The 18,949-nt window shown below is 34.3% G+C and overlaps 1 long non-coding RNA gene across 1 annotated transcript in view; it reads left to right on the top strand.

Annotated features, from left to right (window-relative positions):
* Nucleotides 1-13,474: 13,474 nt before the first annotated feature.
* The window catches only part of LOC141605033 (uncharacterized), a 69,950-nt gene continuing 64,475 nt past the window's right edge, over nucleotides 13,475-18,949 (top strand). Inside the window, exons 1-2 of the long non-coding RNA XR_012526267.1 lie at nucleotides 13,475-13,589; nucleotides 17,032-17,128. This is a non-coding gene — a long non-coding RNA (uncharacterized LOC141605033). The remainder of the gene's footprint in view (nucleotides 13,590-17,031; nucleotides 17,129-18,949) is intronic.

The raw sequence follows: 18,949 nt of genomic DNA, 5'->3' as shown, positions 1-18,949 counted from the left end.
ATGCCCTTGAACCTGATCACTCTTTCATTTATATAGGCATTTAAATCAAATTTTAGTTAGCAAGGGTAATTTCAATATTTACCATGGTAAGCTTAACCATTATTTCGTTTACATGTGAAGTTTATGGTTATTGGTTGTTACAATGGTATTAAATCTGAATTTGAAGCTTCATCTCGAAATCGGTCCTTGACTCATTAATTACAACCCGATCTCTACCGTTTCACTATAAATGCGGGAGACGCAGCCTTTAATAGAATTGCATTAACCTTGAAAATCTTGATATCTCGGTCACATTGCAATGTTTGAGACGATATTTTTTATGATCAACCTTGAAATCTTGGCAGATTTGGCCGGTAATTTTGTAAACATGAAAGCTTACATGAAAACTTTAATTAGGCAGATTTGTATATTCTTTATAATTCTATCTTAATGTTCAGAATTTGTTTTTCTGATAGGCGTCTGCAATCATTAATGTCACTCACAAGCAGAGGAACATATGATATTACTAGTCATTGCCTTCTGTCAATCAATTTTGTGGCAAATGGTTGATTTGTTGAAGCTCGTCTTGGATTGCCCTTCTGTCATTGCCGTCATTGCCTTCTTCACTGAGGTTATCCTTTTCAATCAATTAGGCAGATTTGTATATTCTTTATAATTCTAGGCACATCTAGATGTTTTCATTGGTGTCGAAATCTTTTTCGGTTAATTAAAATTGTGTTTACTATAAAAATATGAATTACTTGATGGAACAAAATGCATACTTACGCGGTTCTGCCTGACAATGTGGAATAATTATTATAAGTAGCACTATAAGAGTGTAATGTTATAAAATGAATTACTCCTACTTGATTGATTTAGTGTAATGATTCTTCTTAGAGAATTGAGGTCAGTGCCCCACTCAAACAAAGACTTTCATGTCTAGGAACATTCTAAGTGAAAAGAAGGTGATTTTTTTGTTCGGTCTTTCATGACAACTCTTTAATCCTATTTTTTTAGCTTATTACGGAGTACTTTTTTTGTTGAACATATCTTTTTTTCCTTCAGAATAGTGAGTTAAATCATGACTTCCTCTCTAATGTAGTACATCTTTAAGCTAGTCAACAAATAAAAATGAAAATCTCTGAAGATTTTTCTAGGCATGTCTAGATGTTTTCATTGGTGTCGAAAACTTTTTTGGTTAATTAATTGTGTTTACTATAAAATATAAATTACTTGATTGAATAAAATGCATACTTCTGCCTAACAATGTGGAATCTTTGGTAACACTTTAATTAAGAATCTTGTGTTGATGTGATGATTGTAAATTTGCAAAAGAGAAAAGAGTTCAGTGCGTACGTTTGTTAAAGAAAGACTTCCATTTCTGATTTCTAGAAACATTCTATTATTATAGTCAGTACTAATGTAATTGATAAAGAACAGAATTCTTTTTATGTTTTTCCAATGTGGTTGGATTCTTCGTATTATGTTGCATACGCTTGTTATATACGAGTATGGTACATTTAGACACTTTATAATGTATTAATGCTGTATCATTATGTTTGTGCAGTATTTGAAAGTATAAACCTCAACCTTGCAAGAGGATTAAGTCAATGTATAGCATTGAGATTTGAGAAGGTTGCATCTTGCTATTCTAAAGCATGTATATGGCATGAGGTATTTTTAAACGATGCCACAACTGTAAACATCGGCATCTGTAGATGCTTCACTTCCTATTACCGTACTCTTAACATGTGATTCATTGATAACGATTAGACAAAGTATTAGTAACCGGATTCCAATCGTGCTACTTTGATTAAAATGCTTAGGCTGAGTAATGGGGTTCGATAATGGTAGGCTACCAGCTCAAATGAGAGCTCAATAAAATAAACTAACATGTCAATAACTTTTAAATAAAAAGTCCGGATATATGTACAATCGGTTATAGAGTAGTGGAAGTGTCCCTGATAGTCCGATACCATGAGAAAGCGAAGAGTACATTGAAAAAATGTAAGTCTCTCGAATAATATTATCTAATCGAACCTTTTTTTTTTTTTTAATTTAATTCGAGATTTTTGTTATGTACTCCGTGGTTGTTTACTTGGTTTGCCCTCAACTTAACCTTCTTTTCACCCTAGTAGCTTAGTACTGCTCCGATTAGATTCTTTAGAATCATTTTTGCAGAGCGATTCTAAAGAATTGAAGGCATTAATAATTGAGGTTACTCTCTCAAAGTACTTGTAAAATATGATTGTATCTAATTAGATTATGTTCTTATCTAGGCAAACAAATTGTAAAACCCAAATCTGCAAAATCTAGTTCCCGGATTAACAAACAGACAGTAAGGGGGGATCGGATGTACGTAGAAATCTCTCACATTAGTGATGAATACAATCGAAGATTTGTTCCAAGAGAAAAAAAACTTAATAGAAGTCGGACATAGTTTACAGCAAATTAAGAGTAACTCAAAACCTTTTTTACATTCAACTTTGCAATATTTGTAGTCTTGTTAATTATATCTGTTGAGACTCCCATTGTTTCAACCTTAGGCCCCTGCAATCGTTAATGTCATAAGCATAAATTAATGTACTGTAAGCTTAATAACTACTAATCAATTTGAAACTGCTGAAATATTTTTTAACTGAGAAACATATGATATGTCTAACGATATACCTCCTGCAGGAAGGTAACGCCTTTTTCTAGCATTGAGAAGGTTGTCTCTTGCAGATTGAAGTACTGGCATCGACTATTTTCAATCGTTCTTGTGGCAAATGATTCGAGCAGGACACTCCGACACTAATCAATTTGAAACTGCTGAAATATTTTTTAACTGAGAAACATATGATATTTCTAGTGATAATTGATATACGTCTTGCAGGAAGATTATGCCTTTTTCTATCATTTAAAAGTCCTTTCTTGTGGCGCTGGTTATTTTCATTCGATTATGTGGCAAATGGTTGGAACCCGGCACTCCAACACTAATCACAGATGTAATCCATTTTAGTCTTCGTTGAAGCTCGTCTTGGATTGCCCTTCTGTCGTTGCCTTCTTCACTGAGGTTATCGTCTTCCAAGTGATGGATTGGTCTACAATTTGTAAGCTGTGAGTAGGTACGCATACTTTTTCTGTCATGAGCTTGAGTACCAACATGCCATAATTGTAAACATCAACATCTGTAGATGCATCACTTTCTAGACCAACTAAGATCATACTCTAGCATGTGAATTCATTGATAACAATTAGACAAAGTATTAGTTCCCAGATTCCAACCGTGCTTCTTTGGTTAAAATGCTTAGGCTGAGTAACAATTAAAGTTTCACTCGTAGTGGAGATAACTCAGCAAGGCATATTCATTTATCTGTTTCTTTGGCCTAGATAACAATTTTGAAAATTTATTGTACTGCGATTTTTCTCTGAACTGGTTTATTGTATGGAATGCGCACTACTTCCCAATGCTGTGGAATTCTTGAAGCACTGAATATTTTTGGTGTAAGCATAAGAACATAATACTGAGTCTTTTTATCAAATACGATTTTTCATATTTTATCGCGTATCCTTGACACTCAAAATATTCAATTTTTAGCTTAAAACATACTGTAAGTATTATTTGTAAGATAGTCGGGTACGACAAATCACATACAGACGAGTTCCTCGCGATTTTGCCTCACGATAATGAGATCCTTTGAGCTACAGGATAATTAAATCAAGACTTTCTATTTCTTTTACTTCTTTATTTAAACTAGTCAACAAAAAATGGCAATCTCTGAAGATTTTTCTAGGCACATCAAGATGTTTTCATTGGTGTCGAAATCTTTTTTGGTTAATTAATTGTGTTTAATATGAAACATGAATTACTTAGATGGAATAAATTGCATACTTATGCGATTCTGCCTAACAATGTGGAATTTTGAGTAACACTATAAGAGTTTTCTGTTATAAAATGAATAACTTGATTGATTAAGTGGCTTCGTCGGAGTGTAATGATTCTCCTTAAGGAAATGGGGTTAGTGCCCCACTCAAAGAAAGAGTTTACTGTTGCTGCTGGTTAAGTGGTTTCCTCGTACAATCAGTGTAATAATTCTCCTTTTGAAAGAAAAATGAGGTCAGTGCCCCACTCAAACAAAGACTTCCATGTCAGAAACATTTTAAGTTGTTAATATTGTACTTTTTCCGTCCCGGTCATTTGTCTACCTTTCTATATTGGAAATGTCTTTAAAGAGTTAATTTGTTCATCCAAAAAAATCTATTGTCAACTTGTCATCTTATAACAATACCCAGAAATGGTCCCCTCTCCTCGCCCTCTCCTTGGTCTTTATACCAAAACAAAAGTTAAACAAATGACCTTGTGTATCTTCGGCTTCTTCAATGAGATTATCTTCTTCGAGTGATGTGTCTACAATTTGTAGGACTTGGGAGGTAATGCTCCCCTTGCATGCAAATGAAGGCGGTAGGCTGTAGCTAGGGATGATAATGGGTGGGATATGGATGGAGTGGAGGCATATTCGTTGGTGTAGATAAAACTTTTGGACTTTTGGTGTATTAGTGTATATATGTGTTTTTCTATGATTACTTGATTGAATAAGAATAGTTTGACAATGTGGAAATTTTTAGTAGCACTGAAGGAGTTACGCATTACTGCTGCGGTTACTGCCGTAGCTATTAATAATAGATGTGATTGTAGAACAACAGTTCTGTGCTGGACTGCTGAACTCATAGTTGTGCTTGGTCCCTGACTTTCTAACCCCGCTTACAAGATTTAATTTTTGCAGATTTCGGGCGAGATTTGAATAGTAAGTCGCGAAAGTGGTAAACAACCCCCTTAAGTTTACTTCTACGTGAGATTAAGCTCCTTAAATTTCATTTGGAATAAATAAACCCCTTAACTTTGCTATAAAGTGAAATCAAGCCCTTTTTATTTTTCCAGTTAAAAATATACATATGCTCAAAAACAAATAAAGTTCAAAGTAATAAGCTCAAAAAATATACATATATGCTGAAAAACACATTAAGTTGGATATAGTACATCTATGTTCCTTTTTCTCTCTTAACCACCCACTCAAAAATCACCGAAACCGAATTGATCCACCCAAATGTGAATCTGTTAAATCTGAAAATGATTTGACCCGAACTAACCGGACCGGTCAACCCGTTTTCTGAGTATAGACAAGCCCAACATAGAGGTTCATTTTTCGAACCAATCTCAATTCTCAAACATATCGCTGGTAAAACTCACACATGCTGATTGCTGACGCAATCAAAGGAAAAAGGAAGAATGCCATGGAAGGAAGATCAAACTCGGAATTGAAATTGTTGATTATTGAAAGTGCGCCTTTTTTTTTTTTTTAATTTTATTCATTTTAAGACTAAAAATTCTGCAATTATTTTTTATTTATGTATTTATTTTAGATTTGGTGAATGTTACTCTGCGAAAAATCTCCTTTGTAAGTTGTAACTGTCATTGTAATGCATAATTACATGTTACTCGCAGTACTCCATTCGGTCCCGTTCATTTGTTTACCTTTTTATTTGCATTCCTTGTTAGGGGAATTTTATCGAAGCTAAACAAATGAACAGAGCGGACTGAGTATCATTTTGAAAAACACAATACATAATTACATCATGATAAGTACAGTACAGTTTTGAAAGACACAATATATGATTGCATCTAATTAGTGTTAGTTCTAATCAAGGCCAATAATTCGTAAAACCCTAATCAGCAAACTCTGTTGTTCAGTGAAGGTGAATTCTGAATTCGTAGAAATACAGAATGTATTGTAGGCTTAACTATTAATCAATTTGTAACATTCAGATGTCTGCAGGAAGATTACGCCTTTTTCTCGCTTTCAGAATGTCGTCTCTTGCTGATTGAAGCCTGCTTATGGCTTCGGTTATTTTCATTTTCAGTGATCACCAGAATTATGCATTTCACTCGCCTTGACGGTCAAATAAATTGCAGATTTTGAAAGGTACAATTTTTAATTTGTTTTTAGTTCCTGCACTTCATATTTGGTAAATATTGTATCATGCATGTAATTTGACTGATCAGCTATAAATCTGAGTGAAAAAACAAAGCCTGATACAATTTCAAATATTGAAGTTAGCCTCTCAGAGAGTTAGAGCGCACCTGTGTGTGTAAGTCGGTGTCGAATTTATTGTACATGCTATGTGAATCTTATTCAAGCTTACAGTAAAGTAACAAGAACTTGAAAGCATTTTACATTCAACTATGGTAGATTCGTAGTCTTAATAATTCTATCTTCAGCCTTTTTGATGAATGACTTGAATTTTCTGTGAATTGTTTTATTAAATAAGATAGTGCATTACTGTGTCACAGAAATAATAATACATTATTCCAGTCTTCGTTGAAGCTCGTCTGATTGACCTCCTGTCGTGGACTTCTTCACTGAGGATCTCTTATTCAAGCTATGGCCTATGGGTCTACAATTTGTAAGCCATGAACTCGATCAGGTACTCGTACTTTTGCGTGTATATGAAGGTTATAATCTTTCTTTAAAATGTTGTCTTTTGGACCTTTTCCTGTCATGAGCTTGAGTACCAATATATCACAACTATAAATATCGACATTTGTAGATGCTTCACTTCCTAGACCGTACTAACATATGAATTCATTGACAACAATTAATCCAAAATCCCAAACCTGTGCGTGAATTTTTCATTATATATGCTGTTGTAGTATACTTGTATGTGTGGGATTGGATGCTCTTTATATTTTCATTGATTCGTCGGAATAGACAAATAGTAAATTAAATCATGACTTGCTCCCTGCTTTACATAAAATGGCAATCTCTGAAGATTTTTGTTAGGCACATTTACAAGTATTCATTGGTGTCGAAAACTTTTTTGCTTGAATTTAATTGTGTTTTCTATTAAAATATGCAAACAATGTGGAATTTTTGGTAGCACTTTAATTAAGAGTTTTGTGTTGCTGGTGATTAAGTGGCTTCCTCGAACAATCAATGTGATGATTATATTTGCAATAGTGAAACAAAGAGATCCTTGCGTACGCTTGTTAACGAATACTTCCATTTCCGAATTCTACAAACATTCTATTTGATAAAGAACATAATTTTATTTATGTTTTTCTAAAGATGGCTAGATTCTGCATATTATGTTGCATACGCTTGTTGAATACGAGTATGATACTTGGACGCTTTATTTTCGAGCCAAAGTGTAATTACTTTTGTAATCGAGTTCTTCTAAGTTTCAATGAGTCGAGTAACATATCTCGTCTACAGTGTGTTTATGTTCGTGCAATATTTGGAATTGAAACCTTGCAAGAGGATTAAGTCGATGTATAGTATTGAGGATGTTGCATCTTTGCTGATTGAAGCGTCACAAGGGTGCATATGACATGAGGTACTTTTGATTTTTGAACGATGGTGGGAAATATGTGGTTGAGCACGACATTGAATTGGTGTAGTAGTAATCACTATTGCAAAACAAAAGCAATTAGTCTTGTTTAAGACGGATAATAGGTGAAACAAAAGTAGTAGTTAAGGATCTGAGTGACACTCAATGATAGACTTCTAAACTCTAAAGTTCCGAGTTCAGAACATTTTATAAATTTACATAATTAGCTTTTCTCATATGCATTTTACTTTTTTTTTTTTTTTTTGGTACTTCAGAGGGGCAGAGCCCCGAAATTAATTATTCGCTATTACACGGGGAATAGCCACCCCAAAATATCCTCTCTAAGAATAGGACGAAGATCGTTAAAAGGATTATCTAAATGTTGAACCAAGATGCTTGACTGGACACCTCGATTAGCAAGAAGATCAGCTGCTCTATTCGCTTCCCGGTATGTGTGATCGGCTTTGACCATCCACCCTGGCTCGTCTATGAGCTTCTTAAAACTCTGGACTATGAATTTTAGGTTATTGCTTGCGAGTTGGTCTTCTAGGACCAGCTTGACACAAGGAGAATTGTCCATATGGATCAAAAATTTCTTCACTCTAGGCAATTTCGCCCTCTTTACGTATTTTATTTAATAACATACCTTTTCTCATAAAATTTCCATGAACTACCCAAATCCAATGCAATTATCTTTCCTTATTACTCAATCACCAACACCACTTTGGACTCCCGTTGATTAAAAAATTGAATTATCTCAACAAAGAGTTACTCCCTACTAGTTGCTGTTTTGTTCCCCTTTCTTTTTAACACAAGAATTAAGGAAATGAATTTGGACCACACAACATTTTATCCACATGAAATTGAATTTGTACTACAAAAAGATTTCCAAATAATACAGTGACTAGGAAGGAGTATATGTTTTTAGAGCCGATAAAATCGAAGCTCAACAAGCTTCTAGACAGTAGACAAGCCCAACACAAAACTCCATTTTCAAACTGACCTCTAACACGTCCAAGCTCGACCACAATTGGGCTCATTTGGCTCCTATTGCTTGTAACCTGACTTAAATACCTTCAGGCATTAAAATAGACCTGATAAATAAATCATGTCGTGTCGAGTTTGTATCCAAGTTAAATAGATTTTTGTCTTTCAATATAAACTAGTTTAGTTGCCCGTGAAAATCACGGGACACTTATAATGATTCTTTTGTAAATATAGTTAAAATATAGCATGTAGATTGTCGATTCATATAGGCTCTCTCATTCACTTAGTTTGCCACATATATTAATATGATAGTTTTAGTTTATTTTTTTTACGCATGGATTCGGATTTAGGGGGCTAGCAATGACGCTCTCCCCCGCTGAAAAATTTAAATCTCACAAGTTTTGATTAATTTTTTTGATTTTTTTTTCGGATTTATTTTGTAGTTTTACTTTTTATGTTGAATTTCTAGTTTAGAGACTTTATAATATAGCTCAAATTCTTAAAAACAAAACTCGAACACTTTTGTACAAAGCTTGAATTGTAAATTAAAATAGCCCTCGCAAAGAGTAGAAAAGTCAAACAAATAATTGGGATAAAGAGAGTACAAAATCATACGAATTCAAAATAAGTTGTCATGAACTCATAATTCATGTGATATTCTGATTTACCAGGCGTAAATATGTGAGAAAGTTAGTTCACGACTAAGTTTGAGTAATCCGTCTCCCGGCATGCATTTTCTTTCATTGTTACATCTCCTCCCCTCATGATCAGATAACTTCTTACCTCCTAATAAATTAAATATCAAAATTCAAATGCCGCCATATAATGAATATTGACATTAATATAGACAAACTCAATACAAAACCGTATATCATATGGGGTAAGAGTGATAAAATGATTCTAAACAGTTCAAGAGATAACATTGATAAGCATTGATTTCTACAAGCTTTACTAATTTGTTAATTATATTATAAATAAGAAACGCAAATATATCTAACAAATTCAAAACTTCGAATGAAGAAACGGATTACATTCTGATGGTAGCAGGAATTGGGAGTTTTACTTTTAATCCAAATGTGGTTCCATGGTAGTCTGATAGGCAGTCCTGCAACAACTCGATGACCGGTTACAGCGAAGTTGAATCAACTTAATTATTCTCGTAAATATAGCACCAATTAATTACATACGAGTAAAAGAATATTTCTCTTACCAAATACTACTCGCGTAGTAGTTCCTGCACTTTGAATTTCATGGGCCTGTTTTGTGCTATACGTAGTAAATTAAACCATATCATCCCTGGTAAGATTGACATAGATACACAAACTCAACCAAATTAAAGTAAAATAACATGGAATTGGGGCAAAACTGTGAGGCTAGACTATTTGAAGTTAATCAATACGTAACATTTAGTAATAGAGAAGAACAAAGAGAGCACACATTGTAGACAATGTTTTCGGTCAGCCAAGTAGCATTTGCAATTTACTAATTCCATGTCTAGTATTTATCTACCCCTTTCTAATCACTTGCACTTAATACAACTTGAATCTGAGTCTGAAACCGTCAAATAAATTAGTGTTGACAGTAAAATCAGGAGTAATGAAAGGGAGCAATGAAGGTTGGAGGAAAGACATTTTTGGCTCTTCAATTCTTCTCCAATATAAAGAAAAACGTAACTGAATGTGACTTTTCCTTTTCTTTATTACCGTTCTTTTCTTTTCTTTTTTAGTGTATAGGTAAGATGTTGTGTAGGATGGCTAGTCATAGGTGGCAAATAGTGTGTGAGCTGATGTGTCAGCTCAATAGAGGCTCAAAAAGCCTTTTTATGTTATTATATAGATTCGGGCGATTTACATAAACGAGTCTCAACCTTAAATGTGTCCATTTAAAATTTCTATAACCCAACACAACCTTTTCAACCTATTCATTTTTAAGTGGATCATTTTCAACCAACTTAACCTGCATAGTATATTCCTATACACCCGTAAACCAATTAACGTGTTTATCCCACCAACCAAAAATGACAAATATTATAATAACTTGTATAACCCATATACACTTGTAAAACCAACTTAACCTGTATTCAATACATTAATTATGATATTTTTAGATAAGTGGGATATTCGTTTTGAGTTTGTGTTAGAAGATGTCAACTCTTGGTTGCCGGAATAAATTTTGTCGTTTTTGTGTCCAGTCAATTACTTAAATAGGCGGGGAAGTGGTGAGTGACCACCCATAACTTTGTGCAATCCCCTTACTACTAAGAGAATAAAAATTCTCAATAATTTTCTCTACAAAAGAAATCTGCTAAATAAGGAAACAAAGCTCTATTTTTATTAAATTATTATCTTTTTATTAAGAGATAATCTTTAATCATTATAATATTTTTTTAACTAAATTATAATCTTTTAATTAAAATAAAACAAAATTGGTATAAATCTAAAATTCGTATATGAAAAACCGATAAATGAATATTATTAGCATCGTATAAAAAAACTTACCACGTACTTAATTTGTATAAAAATAATTATGAACTGATATTATTAATTTTGTGACAAAAAAACCTTTAAAATTATTTGAGAAAAATTATAAATTGAAATCATTAGTTTTGTGGCAAGAAATTTCATTAAAATACATATTTCATGACTTTACTCAATTTTTTTTATTAGTTTTTCATTTCAATTTTTTATCCTCATATTAAAATATGAAAATTTAAGAATATGACAATTTTAAATCTATAAATAATGCAGTACATTATAAATTAAATGATCTATAAATCCGCGCATTCATGCGCGGGATACTAGTTGTGAAATTAACCCCCGTAACTTTCAGTTGGAGTAATTTAGCCCCATAAGTTCCATATAATGTTCAATCAAACCCAATACAAAATTTCACCAAAACCCAATACTAAAATCATACGTATTACATACTAAAACCATTTTTTTTACATCTGTATGAAATACGATATGGTTTTTTTGTAAAAAAAAAACAATTAACAATTTTATGTGTAAATGTCTTTTGAAATGTTGAACAGTATAAATATTTGAATATTTTTTTACCCTTTTATTATATTTCTTATAATTTTTGTCATGAAAATCTTTTATTCTGACTTCTAATTTTAACCAACTATCTAACAAATATTTTGCAATTGATTTTTTTTACAAAAATTTGAAAAATCTGTGATTTATATAAAAATAATAAATTGTTTGATTTTCGTAAAATATTTTTTATTTTATCTAATTTATGTTAATTTTTTTTGATTAATTTTTTAAAACTTTTATTTCTTATTTTTCATAAGAACATAACCATCTTTATTTTTGTGATATGATAAATTGAATTTCTCGTCAGATTTTGATAAAGAGTTTAATTTCACTTATTATGTAAGTTGTGGGGGCCTAATCACTCAAATTGAAAGGTGTGGGGGCCTAATCACTCCAATTGAAAGTTGTGGGGGGTAATTTCACAATTGCACAAAGTTACGGGGGCAATCACCACTTTCCCGATTAAATAGGTTGCAACTAAACCTAACAAAATAACCCGAACTCGGAAAATCGATCGAAATTTTTTGAATTGATAATCGATCAAACACTCGACATGAGTAACCCGAATGTTACTCGAAATCTGACTCAATCGGTATCAAACCTAAACTTAACCAGATTAAATAATAACTAAACGATATTCGAACCTGAATATATCCAACGAATAAGAACTGAACCGATAAACTAAAATTAAAGATATTTATTTTCTCATGATAACATAAAGATTTTAGGTGTTTTTTTCATTAATTCGTTATTTAGAAATGATATTGTGAATTATTATTATATTCAAAATGAAAAGTATAAAATACATTTAAGGTAATTTTTGTTACCTTTAACTCGAGAAAAATCATGACCTGAAACTCAACTGAACTAAACTAATATTGACCTCAACCGAAATGCATACGACTCGAAATAGCACATATCGATTAAAATGGTTAACCAAAATGAACCGATCGAAATTGAGCTGAAACCAAATCAAAATTTGACCCGATTTAAATCAAACTAATAAACCTGATCGGCAACCAAACCGAACAACCCATTTACCGAGTCTAATTGCAAGTTGCAACGGGCTACCTTCTAAACCTGATCCCGTTAATTTGGTTTTGGATTGATTTCGTGTTCCCAAATCGGATCACCAATTGCACAAATGCACAATCAAAGAAGAAAGGTGAAGCAATACCATGCAAGCTAAATCAGCGAGGAAATGAAAAGCTTCAACCTTTTATGCAAAATATACCACCGAATTGAATCAAGTGTTAATGGAATTTAGCAAACCCTAATCTTTTCAAGTTTGGAGTTGAAGATTTATAAAGGTACAATCTTTTTTAATTCAAATTTGGTAAATGTTATCCTTCATAATTTTACTGATAATTCGTAAATCGTAATTAAGCCATCAATTTGACAAATTGATGTTAGCCTCTTAGAGCACGCGTAAATTGTAATACTCTCCCCGTTCCATTCATTTATTTACAGTTTTATTCTGTGTGAGGGTATTTTAATCAGAGCTAAACAAATGATTGAGACGGAGGACGTATTTTTTGTGTAGGTCAGCTTCGCATTAACCGTAACTATATGAAGCAAACCAGCTAGAAACCTAAGATGAAGGATGGAATATTAACCACGGAATTGAACAGTTACGATATGAAGCAAACCAGCTAGAAACCTAGCTTTGTGAAAACACAAGCATAATTACATGATGATAAGTAGTAGAGTACTTAACAATTTATTAGTCATGTTTACAACATTTTACATTCAACTATGGTAAATTTGTAGTCTTAATAGTTCTCTCTTGGGACTTCATTTGGCACACTCTTTTTTGTTCTGATTACAATCAGCCTTAGGCGGTCAGGCCTCTGTAACCAGCAGCGCTACAAGTAGAAATAATGTTATGTTAGTGGAATTTTTAAGCAAATTGAAACTCTCAGAATCATTTGTTAACTGTAAACTCATGATATGTCGATATACCTCTTCCAGGAAGATTACGCCTGTTTCTAGTGCTGAGAAGGCCGTCTTTTGCTGATTGAAGCCTGCTTCTAGCATCGACTATTTTCATTCGTTCTTGTGGTAAATGATTTGAGCATGATACTCCGACACTGATTGCAGAACTAATGCATTCCACTCTTCGTTGAAGCTCATCTTGGATTGCTCTTGGGTCTTCGACTTCTTCACTGATATTATCTTCTTCTAGTGATGGGTCTACAATTTGTAAGACTTGGTCAGGTAATGCTGCTTCCGCATGCTTATGAAGGTTGTAGCCTTCATTGAACATGTTGTATGTTGGACTCTTTCCTGTCATTAGCTCAAGTAGCAATATGCCATAGCTGTAGACATCACCTTCTGTAGATGGCTCACTTCCGAGCCCGTACTCTGACATGTGAACCCCATGACAATGCTTAGCCACAAAATTGGTGAATAGTTAATAGATAGATATATTTGCAATAGTACTTCATGGTGTTTCTCAGGCAAACTATAGTTAGGAGTCACTCTATTATTACCTGGAGCAGCATAGCCTATAGTGCCCTTGATTCCAATTGTACTACTTTGATTCGGATGTCGAGGTTGAGTAAGAAACCTTGCTAATCCAAAATCTCCAACATGAGCGACCATGTCAGTGTCGAGCAGTATGTTGCTAGGTTTCAAGTCACAATGCACTACTGGAGTCTCACACTCATGGTGGAGATAGCTGATTGCATGAGCCACATCAATTGCTACATCTACCCTTTGAGAAAGGCTCATGTTTCTGTCGCCTCCATGTAACCATTTGTCTAGGCTTCCATTAGGCATGAACTCGTATACTAGTGCTCTAAAATCGTTTCTCTGAAAGTCAATACTAGAACAAGCTGTTATGATGCTTATCAGATTCCGGTGACGGACATTCCTTATGGTGTTGCACTCTGCCATGAAAATTTTGGATACACAACGGTGTTGCAAGTTGAGAACTTTCACTGCAACTGTCTTTCCATCCAAAAGATCCCATCCCAAGTAGATTCTCTGAAGAAAAACCAGATGTTGCTTTGAGTAACATGTCATACGACACTTTCATGGTTGCCTGATAAAAGAGGTATCTTTTTCTTTTTGATACAAGCCAGGTAGGAGCCTAAGGCCCCTACCGCCATGGCCACCACCCCAACAAGTGCACTGGTAATTGGAATTATCAACTTTATTCTTCCCTTGCTTCTATTCTTAGTGCACATGGGTATTTGCAGCTGTTTCATTCCGCCACAAAGCCTGCTATTGCCAGCAACAAAGATCGCACTTGCATTTGCAAATACTGAATCCGTCGGAACCCTTCCCTCAAAATCGTTGTAAGATAAGTTAAGGTAATATAAACTGTGAAATTTGGAGAAGAAGGATGGAATTGGGCCAGACAAATTGTTTTGAGAAAGGTCAATTTCTTGGAGGCTAGACAAAGAAGCGAAGGGTGAAGGAATATTTCCGTAGAAAGAATTTCCATCCATATACAAGTATTGAAGGTCAGAACAGTCACCTAGACCGTCGGGAATGACGCCTGAAAACTTATTGTTAGACAGTACTAAGGTTTGTAGGTTACTTTGTTTACTCATTTCCAAAGGTAGGGAGCCTTCCAAATGATTATGAGACAAATATACTCCAACAAATGAAGCAGATCCTTCAAATAGCTCATTCCACAAGGTTCCATTGAGTTCATTGTATGATAAACTTAGGTACAACAAGCTTTGGCGATTCCCGAGATGTGGAGGTATACTCCCTTCCAATACATTATCATGTAAACTAAGCTCACTCAAGAGTGATAAATTGCCCAAGGAACTCGGAATTCTACCTTCTAATCTGTTGTCCCCCAAATAAAGCTGTTCCAGTTTGTGAAGCTTCCCGAAATCCTGAGGAAGAGATCCCGCTAATTTTCTGTTACTCAGATCTAAGCACATAAGATTGTTTAAATTGGTAATACCTTGAGGAAATTTTCCACTTATCAAAGTTTGTTCGATACTGAGAACTTGCAAAGAGGTGGAGAGATTAGCAACTGATTTGGGCAATATTCCCGAAAAGTGATTGTATCCCAATTCTAGGGCAATTAACTGGCTGCAGTTAATAAGTGTAGTTATAAAGTTGATGTCACCTGCTAGGTTGTTACTTACAAAAACTAAAGCAGTTAGGCTATGAAAATTCCCAAAATAATATGGAACCGTTCCTGTAAAACTATTAGTATCAAGCTCAATAAGTTGAAGTGTAGTGAGGTTTTGTATCGTGATTGGAAGTGATCCTGAAAAGTTGTTTGCCCTGAGGTTCAACCATGTTAGATGAGGACTAGGGAAGCCAATATCCTTGGGAAGTTCTCCATGTAGTTGATTGTCACCAAATTCAACAACTTGAAGGGAGGAGATATTGAAAAGGGATTTGGGAAGTGTTCCTGAGAGCTCATTTGATGCGGCATCTAGTATAGTTAGGTTTTGCATCTTACCAATACTGTTTGGGATAGTTCCTGTAAATGAGTTATGAGCAGCATATATAGATACTAAAGAAGTAAGGTTTTGTATGATGTCAAAAAGAGGGCCCCTAAGATTGTTATACACCACAAATAGGTGATGTAAATTTGATAATGCTCTTAATCCCTGTGGGAGTTTTCCCTCGAGTCTGTTGAAGCTTAAGGATAGAACTTCGAGGTTAACACACTTAGATATGTTTGGTGGAATCCGACCTACAAGTGTGTTGTTATATAGCCGTAGGTCATGAAGCCTAAATAGATTACCTAATTGGTTGGGGATTTCGCCGTATAGACTATTATTCGTAAAACTAATAATTTTAAGGAAACTCATATTTCCTATGAAAGGAGATATGGTTCCTGCCAAACCTCTAGCACTCAAATTTAATACAATCACTCTTTTATGTTTACGCCCACAACTAACCCCTTCCCAAGAACAATGGTGAATAGAGGCATTCCATGAGCTTAAAACCTCGTTAGATGGAACCACCAGTTGGCTCTTGATGGCCAACAACGCATTGTGGTCGGTCTCATTGCCTAGGTAGTCAGTACTACGCAGTGCTAAAGTTAGCATAATATTCTGCAATACAAAAATAAAAATGACAAGAAATGCTGGTTTTGTACATAGAGAAGAATTAAAACGTGGACTTTCAATTTGGGTTTGGAGGTGGATTGTTTTCATTTTGTATTAGTTTCAGCAGTTGTAATGTGTGAGATGCTCTTAAACTGTATCACGCTTTCATATATATAGGGATTTAACTCTTGATTTATTCTCTCATGTACACCTCTTAGTTTTTTTTTTTTTTTGAGAAAGTGTACCGTGTACGTCTCTTAGTCAGCCGAGGGTAAACCCACATTTTTTACTGCAGTAAGCTTAACCATTGCTTTTTTTACATGTGAAGCTTTTGTTTATTGATTGCTACCATTGTACTATATCTCGGTTTGAGACTTGATCTCCAAATTGGTTGATGTATCCTGATCTCTATGTTTCGCTATAAACATGGGTGACTTTATCTCAGTATATGGTCACCGTAACCTTGATAACTCAATCGTATTTAACACTCAATCGTGTTTACACATGCTTCATCTATTTTTCCCTGCATTGCCAGAATTATTATCCGGGGAGATTGAGATTGCTGGCACACCACTGATAATTATTCTCTTCATTATCTTCGGTCTGATATGTTTTCTATTAAATGCCAGACATGGAGAGGATGATTACAAGGGATCTGATATAACATGCTCTCGCATTCTCGACATACTGGCTCATTGCTGTGAACTTTGCAGGGGCATTTGACTGGTACGTAGATCTTACCAAACATTACTACTTAGACCGTCATATTGAGGTGAAATATGAAAATTCCTGAGATGCCAATTTAAAATTTATAAAAAATACAGTAAATAATGAAAAGTTATATGTGTAGTGTATACATTGGGCGAGATCTAGACTAGTGACTCGATCTATCAACTGTTGACAAACGCCTAATCTGCTCGTCTTTCTATTGTTGTTTTAATGTCCGATGCCACTGGTCCGTCACTCTAGATGATGATCATTATACAATTTGAATTATTGAACTTGTCATCTTCAACAGCTACAGGTAAATGACATTTATTTCAAACGACGCGAAATTGTTGATTGATGATCATTATACAATTTGAACTAATGAACTTGTCAGGTACTGATCATCATCAACACTTACGGGTAATGATACAGTTATGTCAAGTACTTGTCATCATTAATAATTTGAATTAATGCACCTTTAATCAAAACTAACTCTTGCCTGTCAGCCGTGGCTTGTGGTTGTTAACGATTTCGTTAACGATTTAGATTCTGTGCCACACACGACAGAAAATCTTGGAAGTTTTTTTTAAATCTTGGAAGTAAAGACAAGCTTATATTGCCTTAGGAATCAGGCCAGCTTGACTTGAGTTGAGGCCCCATGTATGATGTTCTCTTATTGTTAGTTGATCTCTTGATCGAGTAAAGATCTTCTCCATTTCCCAAAAGAAATGTAGAGTCCATTTCATCTCAACGCACAAGATTTTATCTAACCGGTCCAAATTTTATAACGAAGAACAAAGGAAAAAGGCAATAAAAAGAGAGATGTAATATTATATTCACTTGTGTTAGGGTAATAGATCTCCATTTCTTTTGGATCCAAATTCCTCTTGATCAACATTTCTTCAACTTTGATCGTTTAACTTTTCATAAATACTACTCCCTCCTTCCACTCATTAGTTATCAATTGATTTCGGCACAAAGACCAAGGAAATGTGAGAGAAAGTAATTTAATAATAATAATATTGGACCACAAATCTCACACCTGCACATGGGCACATAAAAGGCAAAATTTACTATAAAAATGATAACTATTGACTGATACACCTAAATATGGAAAATGATAACTATTGAGTATTGACCGGTACATGGGGCGGGGAGTACGTACATATTTGAATCACACGCTATTAATATGCTGTCTATATATGTCCCGATCAATTGTTTTTCTTTGATTTTTTCTTCATTATATGGGAAATTTAGTTTACACTGGCTAAACTATTACCACCAACAACATTAGGACATTAATCACGGATATTAGAAAGCTTTATTCATTCGACTTATATTAAGAATCCAATGATGCCTTAAGTTATACTCGGACTTCCGTATTGTGGTCATTTAATCAAAATTATACGTCTACACCATCTATCACGGTTAAACTCATCCTTTACATCAGAAGTTTTCATTGACGTAGATGAATTTTAGGATATATTTGTATTTTCTGTGATTTTGATTGAATAAGAATATTTTAGTTAGCGTAGAATTTTCAATGGTTTTCCTATAGGATCAATAATGTAATGTCATTTCTTGTGGCCTATTTCACGATTCAAGGATTATCTTGGGTCAATCATTCCAATTGTCCCCCAATTTTCATATTGGGAGGAGTGAAAATAGTGGTGATCAAACGGTCTAAGCCCATTGGTCTGACCCAATTCAATCCGCTTTTATGAAGGGCTTGGGCCTTTTATTTTGACCCAAAAAAGCCCATGAGCCAGTCCCAAAAAGCCCAAAGTAATTTTGGGCCGGCCTGGGGCCAAGCGTTTGTCCCGGACAGGCCCATATTAA

The sequence above is a fragment of the Silene latifolia genome, chromosome 10, assembly GCF_048544455.1.
Source record: "Silene latifolia isolate original U9 population chromosome 10, ASM4854445v1, whole genome shotgun sequence".
Classification (NCBI taxonomy): domain Eukaryota; kingdom Viridiplantae; phylum Streptophyta; class Magnoliopsida; order Caryophyllales; family Caryophyllaceae; genus Silene; species Silene latifolia.
This window is presented reverse-complemented; position numbering and strand designations above follow the sequence as displayed.